Source organism: Fulmarus glacialis, unplaced genomic scaffold (genome assembly GCF_000690835.1).
Source record: "Fulmarus glacialis isolate BGI_N327 unplaced genomic scaffold, ASM69083v1 scaffold32436, whole genome shotgun sequence".
NCBI lineage: Eukaryota > Metazoa > Chordata > Aves > Procellariiformes > Procellariidae > Fulmarus > Fulmarus glacialis.
The window spans coordinates 36,836-44,613 of NW_009217994.1; positions in this window are offsets into that span (position 1 = coordinate 36,836).

Consider the following 7,778-nt stretch of genomic DNA (forward strand, 5'->3'; position numbering starts at 1 on the left):
ATATTGGCACAATTTCAGCTTTCTCTGGACTGCTGAGACTTCTCTCATGTCCTAAAGCGTCTGAAAATTCATTATTAGCGTTTAAAAAGCTCCTCAGCCAACTTCTCAAAGTTCCCAATTCAAAAAATTTGGTAATTGCTGTTTAACATGCTGTTTCAGGACTGCTGAGCTGAAAAGCACTTGATCACTAGCACTGTGTGCTGTCCCACTACCACCTGGCCTTTTTGTCTGCACACAGCAAAGATATTTATTTTAAAATTCCACCTTTTTGATAATACTGTTGATGAACCTCCCATTCCCATTTGCTTTTGTATTCTTATCGTTACCGTTTCAAGCCATTGATACTTCCTGTGCATGTTTGCTTTCCTCGTCATTTCTTAACACAAATTTCTTCCTTCATCACTTTGGTGTACATCTTTTTTTTTTCCCAGTCTGCTTTTATTTACCCTCAGAAACAGGATGGGGTTTTTTCTGAAACTAGTTTGGGTCTTTCTGGATTCTGGGACAGTTCTTTGGCAAATTTTATTAAATAGATTGCAAATACCATCTATGTTTTCCTGCTTAAATGTTTTTTCTCCCAACTGATGTGTTTTAGGTTTTGGCTTTGTGCAGTTACCCTTTTGAAAGAGGAAGAGTTTATCTGACTTGTTCTATCTCCTTATTTTACATTCACACAGTGGATGTGATCAAAGTCATGGCTGCTGGTACCTCAAGTGTTCTCGTTTAGTGAACCAGTTCTCCTCATCCTTCAAGACAAGACGTGATGTAGATGTTCCTGCCTTTTTGTCAGAAAAGTAGTCTTTTCTGACAAAAGTAGCCTTTTTGTCAGAAAATTGTCATCGGGGGATTTTAGAAATTATGGCAGAGTGAAATCTCCGCTTTATACCATTCAGAACAAGCTGCCTCATGACGATGAGAGTGGGGTATGTTGCAAACATCATTGACACGTGTTTAAGTAGTAGTCATCCTCTATAGGGACAACTCATAAAGCTCAATTGAATTTAATGGTGTCAAGTGATTATCACCTGGAGGGACACCACAAGCTTTACTTCTTAGGTCCAGTGGATGAATAAATATTCCAGTTGACCGACTTCATAGTTGCCAGCATCACCATTTTATACTGTGAGCCAGTTTTACTTCCCTTTTGCCGAGTTGATCTTTTCTAGAGAGATTATAAACAACTTAATCAACATTCCTGTCATGTGTGATCCTATTAGGTTTCATTAATATCAGCTAGTTCAAATGCATGTTTCTAAACAAGCAATTTCTATTCTTTGCATTTTTTACCTGGGCTGCTAATCTTGATACACAATCAATCTATGAATTTCTACACAGCGTAGTCTTTGTTTCTGTTATATGTTGCCAATGCAAAGATTTTGTACAGTCTGAGGGTTTGGTGGTCCCTTCTTTTCACACAATTCTGTTCACTGAAACCCCTCCTTGCAGCTCCAGCCAGCCCGGTTTTCTGCAGAAGAGGAGCTCTTCCAAACTATGCAGTTTTTCTGGTGTCCTAAAAGCCCAAATTCTTTAATTTATACCTCCTAGTTAAGCAGCATTTTCAGTGTCAGGTCCTTGCATCCTCTGATTTCCTTCTTTTCCTCCAAGAGCATACCTCAGACATCCCTCTCCCTCAGCTCCTTTTGGAGTGTAATTTTTACTAAGCTGGATCATGAATCGGTGCAGCCGTGTCTTCTGATTTCATGAAGTGTCGTCCTTTGTGCTGTGACTCTCTGTGTCAGTTCATCACTCTGTTGCCAGCCTGTCCCTTGGAGAATATTTGTTCCTCCTCTTCTCCATGCAATGGGAACCAGTCTGCCTCCCTGTTTTTTTTTTTTTTTTGCTTCTTGCTGGTATCCAGTGAGAGGATGCTCTCTGCATTTCATTGCCCCAGTACACAAAATTTCTTAGTCTTGTCTCATGGAAATAGCAAAGGCTGTGCAGCGTATTTACTTATCAAAGGCAATCATCAAATGAACAACTTCTAAAGCAAAATCCTTCCCCAAAGAACAAACCTTTTTGCTTGCTATAGCTCAAGTTCCCGCAATTGATGTCTCATATCCCAGCTAAACCTGAACCAAACCACCACGGTTTGCAAATAACTACATAGTCCAGCACGCCGAGCGTCTGACTCTCTTACAGGCATAAAACTGTGGTGACACAGGAGGTAGAAAAACCCTGCTGAGGAGTTGTTCTGCTTTGAAGATGTATTCCCTTGAAAAGCTGAAATGTGCCTTGGAAAACAGTCACAAAAATAAAGTGCAAGTGGGTTGTAAATTCAGCCATAATGAGCACAATATTTCATTAAAACATAACCAGAGTATTTCCTCTGGAAAGGAGGCTGCTCTCACATGGCCAGGCGAAGTGAAGGTGCCGCCCAGCGGGTCTCTCTCGACTACTCCAGCTCAGCTAGGAAAGGGCACAGTGCAGAGATAAAGATGGCTACTCTTGAAAAGATCCTGAAAAACTGCATAAGCCTTAGGGTGCAGTTGTATTAGGATGCTCTTGGCTTAAACTTATTTAGATGCTCGTTTTGCTGAGGTCAGTGCCCATACTTCTGCTGACTTCAATAGGACCAAGACATTTTCCAGCACACAGTTCTTCAGAGTAGGTTTTCTTTCTGCCCTCCCAAACAACCGAAGCAAATCAAGTTGTTGTACTGAAGACATCAGAGCAGAAGAAATTAAAAGAGCAGCCTTTTGCTGTGGCTCCTCACATACATCAAGTTTTGGAGCGGCCAGGGCAGCCAGATGGATGTGCCAGCTGCCTGGAGGCCACGTGCCAGCTCTGAACCAGCCACCACACAGGACATCACCACACAGGGCGTCACCGCATAGCCACGCAGGCTGGGGGGCACTGGGGACCAGGAGCACTGCAGGTGGCTTCCCTTGGGAAGGCGGGATACGAGCTTTCCCTTCTACAAGGAGGAACATTTTTCACCACAAGGGTGGTCAAACACCAGCACAGATGCCCAGAAGGTGATGAGCTCTCCATCTTTGGAGGTGTTCAAAACTCAGCCGGAGGAGCCCTGAGCAGCCCGCCTGGCTGGATGGGCTTTGAGCGGAAGGTTGGGCCGGGTACTGCCAGAGGTGCTCCAACCTGAGAGACTCAGAAACCAGACTTGGGTAATTTTGCTCCTCACAGAGTAAGTTGGTGTCCAGATTCAACGGACCTTGGGCTTCTGACAGAGTCTTGCACGGATTCAGCTCAGCTTTGCACTCCCACTGGTATAAGCACCCTCTTCTTGTGGGAACAGCTTTGCAGTCCTCTAGCCATGTGCACAGAAAGCCTCTGTGGAGCCACCAAGGAGTCAAGAGAAGTAGCTGCCTTTTACATCTATGAGGAACTTTTAAAGAATAAAAACAGTCTTTTTTTTTTCTTTATTGAAAAATAAAAACCCCACATACCACCTTCCTATTTCAACTCTACATGTGGGCTGTGATTTCCTGATGATTTTTAGACCAACACCACAATTACCGAACACAACCGCTGTTAATAATGCCAGTGCGGAGACTGCCAAGACAACACTGTTCTTTAAAGGACACTCTCCTTTTTCACTCAGAAACAGAAATGAAGCCAATAGGGAGCACGAAACGTCACCGTCACTTCTGAGAGCCCCATTCAAGTCATTTGCTTTCATTCATTTTGTTGCTTTCCATCTCCCAGCTTTGAGTCTCTTTTGTTGTTTCTAACAGATAACATCAGCTTCAAAGTTTGGAGGAACCATTCCTCTTCAGCCACTGTTATCCTTTTTTTCTTTTATTCCTTTAGCAAATGTTGATTTTTTTTTTTGCAAGTTAAAAGGAGCTGCTTTAACAAAGCACGCCCAGGCCCCAGGAGATCTGGCCATCTCACGCTGCGGCATCCTGAGCTCCTGGAGGGGTGGAAGGACCCTTTCCTGACCAGCAAAGTCAGCTGCACCCTTTGCCCCTCTGGTCTACCCAACGTTGGGGGCTCGGCAGAGAAGGTCCTACACTTTAGATTAAAATGTGTGCACAAAATGTTCCCACACCTTTATTTTAAGGGACGACATGTGCTCGGTAGCAGGTGAATTAAAAGCAATTAAGAAATCCTCTACTTTTAACTTAGAAGAGAGCACGGTATTTCCAAGTTTACCACAGCGTTAGTGAGCACTCGCTGGTTACAGCTGTCATGCAACCAGCTCAGCCAGTGTCGACTCTAGTGCAACACACTGACGCAGAGCTAAAGGCAGCTGATGAAGTGTCTTCATCATAGTTTGTTGAGTGCCTTGTCTATATTTTCATGATTTATTACTTCCCTGACTCTCTTAGGGAGAGAACAACGAATCAATCCAAGCATTTCCAGAGCAGGGACTTCTAATTGCGTGAGCTCCGTTTACCGTTCAAGAGCTCCTGTTTTGACAAGTCTCGTGACCGCGTGTTAATACGTATGATTAATTATTGTTACAGGCATCCGCAGAAAGGAACGGATAGGTAACACTTCGGAGCTATTATTTCTTTCTGAACAAGCAATAAATGTAACTATGTACACCCTGTGCTACAAGCATAACAGGCTGGGAAAGAAGGTGCTTTTGAAGGTGTGCGAGTAAACCATCGCTCCCCAGCGATGGGTAACCAGAGGCTGAAACGATGGGGCGGCAGGTTCAAAGCAGTTAACTGCTCTTAACTCCTTGGTGGCTTCACAGCAGCTTTTCCTTTCCTGTGGACGTGGCTACAGAGGACTGCAAATGAGGATAGAGGTGCTGCATCACCTGGCGCTGTGAATAAGGGGTGGAAATCCTGGTCAGAGCGCCACGGGCAGGCCATGAGGTAATCGAGGTGCCAAACATTTGCACCGTTTCACAAACAGCTGGGACAAACTCCGACGCTGGGAGGCTGGGGGACCCTGCTGGGCACTTGTCTCTGGAGGCTTGCCCTGCTCTGCCATGCTTCACTTTGGCCACCCTGGTAAAGAGCTGCCTTTGCTCTGGCTGGTGTTGTCATTTGTTCCCTCCGGAGCAGTGCTCTTCCCTCCCCACAGAGGGAACCTACCCCATATGCAGGTACCCGCTCACCCGAGGAAGCTCGAGGTGATGCCGGGAGATGTCCCCAGGCTCACCCCAAGCAGAAGGACCTTCCCCCTTGTCCTACACCACTCTCGGCTTGTTGCAGGTTCTTGGAGCTGGTGCTGCTGGGGAAGGCGGCGGGGTTTGTCTGCGGGCTCAAAAGCAAGAGGGGGATGGATTAAGGCTCGCACATCACCCCTGGGGAGACCATAGCGGTATCCAGCGTGGGGGTGCCCATGGCAAGAAGCTGCTCGGGGAGCCCCACCATGAGTGGCATGAAGTGGCAGGGACCGACAGGACCGACTGTGGGAAGCAGAGGAGTCGGTGACAAAAGAAAGGTAATCGGCAGCCAACACACGTCCGTGTGAAGCAGCTCTCTGTTCATTTTAAAATATCAGGTAACAGATGCAATCAGAATGGCTGCGCCATGCAACAGCCTTATAAAACAGTAGAAGAAATACAAATACGGGTTTAATTGCCCACTCCACTTAAATTGCTTTATCCTGCGTAACTTCATTATTTCTAGAAAATTTGGCCCAGGCCGTCATGGTGGGAGGTAAAGTTTGCAGGAGGCTATGAAATTTCCCACCGCAGCAAGCAGCAGCCTGCCAGGGCGGGTTATTACACCGTGCAGATGAGGGTATTTCTGTCTGCACAAAGCCCTCCGTCAGCACGTTGGAGGCGAGGCACAGCGCCGTGCAGCTGGAAACCCGACCATCGCTTCTTCGCATCCCTTGTGTATCGGTGGAGGGGCAGCACCACCAGTCTGAAATGGAAACCTGAAAGGAGCAAGCCTCTCTCTGAAATCCACAGCACATGACACCAGGGCCGCCTGGCTCTGCAGCATGCAGAGGTGCGGACGGAGTCACCTACCCCACGACATCGGCTTCAGCCCCGTGCACCTGCAGGCAGGGTCCCCGGCAGGGCGCACGCTGCTGCATCCCCCGCCGATCCCCCAGGAACAAGGGGCCACTTGTTGGGAGAACGCACCCCAGGACCCTCTGTGACCCCTTCTCACTGCTCCGGTGGCCTCTGTGGAAAGGTTTGTACCACCAACCCAGACAGTCTCTAGTATTCCCAATTTGCACTCGTCAGCCCCAGCGTCCAGCCTGGACCGGCAATGGGCCCGCAGCCTGGCTCAAACTGTGGTGGGGATGGGGGAGTTGGGGCTGGGCTGGTGGGAGGGAGCTTCAGTGTCACCTTCGACTCTCCCCCGCCTTTTCTGCGTGTTGGGTAGCTCAGCTGGTGGGGCAGAGCATTTTCCTTACCCTGATTTTGCAGTTTAATGCTACCATAAGCCATTGCAGCACGTTTATAGCATCCAGCATTTTCCCATCTGGCCCTCCCCAAGCTGCTCATCCCATGCAGAAAGCAGAACGCATTAAAAGAAAAATGTAATGAGAGTAAGCGAAATGGCAAACCTGTCTGGGTCGTTGTTTCCTACGGCTGTCCCCCTCCTCCCCTGAGGCTCCCTGCGAGCCGGCAGCACAACCTCACCCTGCAGCGGTGCTCCCGGGCAAAACCAGGGAAGAAGCAGCCACGCTAGCGGGTTCACTCGGAGCGGATGGCATCTTCTCCAGAGGCGGGAAGCGATTTGTCCAGGCCTGGATTGCACTGAATCAGAGCAAACAGCATGAGTGCGAGGGCACATTGTGCGCTGGCCCGGTGGCAGGTAGTGAGGTTAATTATTCTGCTTGGTTTTATCCCATCGTGCTCTAGAGGGGGAATACACTTCACTGGGCAGGGTCAGGGGGGGAAAGCCGACCGGTTTGTGGAAGAGAAAAGCCTGTTCCTTTAATCTATTTGAAAGCTTTTGGTACATCAAAGTCCTGGCAAGAAGAGATATCTCTGATATAATTGGTGTGGACACTTGCAAAGGTTGTGATAAAGACGTTTGTGAAAGAGCTATTCTGGAGAGGCAAAGAAGGGTCATGGGTTAGGCGCTAGCCAAGAAACAAAAACCCCAAAAGCAGGATGAGGACTGGGCAAACATTACACGGCTCTGTACCCCACCCAGCAGCACCCCCAGCCCCGGGGCTGCTCACCACACAGGGCAGGCGAGGTGCCCCTGACAGCGAAGCCCAAGCGGGCATGAGGAGGATTGCAAAGGGCACCACCAAAGCCAGGGGAACGGGCCAGAGCGGGGGAAAAGGATCCCCCCACAGACACAGCCTGGGTAGGGCTCCATGGGAGGAAGGGGTTGATGGTTGTGAAAACCAGGTAAATCCAGATCAGCTGCCACCCCCCGAAGAGAAAACCCAGCTAGGGCCATGGGCAGCTCACCACAGTCCTCCACTGGGGGTTGCAAATATATACTATTACCCCAAAAAATCCTAAACAGAGAAGAACAGAATTGGATAAAGATGAGTAGAGAACGTAGCAGGGAACCGTGTCCAAATGCTCGGATAGGAAGGAAAAGGAGGTCCTCTTCTGGCATCGCTGCCTTCACCAACTCCCAAAGGATGCATCAAAAAGAGAGGAGGGGAGCGCTTCCGAGATGGGAAAGTAAGAGGGTTAGAAATAGAGTCTAGCTAGAATTGAAATTATTTTAATTTCTAGACAAAGTGAGTAAAAAACAACATAATGGCAGTATACAAAATAACGAATGGCACAAAGAAGGTACATATAAGTACTCCTATTTACACTTTTCACATAAAAAGAGAACAAAGGGACAGTCAATAAACCCAAACGGCAGCACACGTACAAGGATAAGCGAAATACTGTTGTTCTAATGCACTGTGCATAATCACCCCGG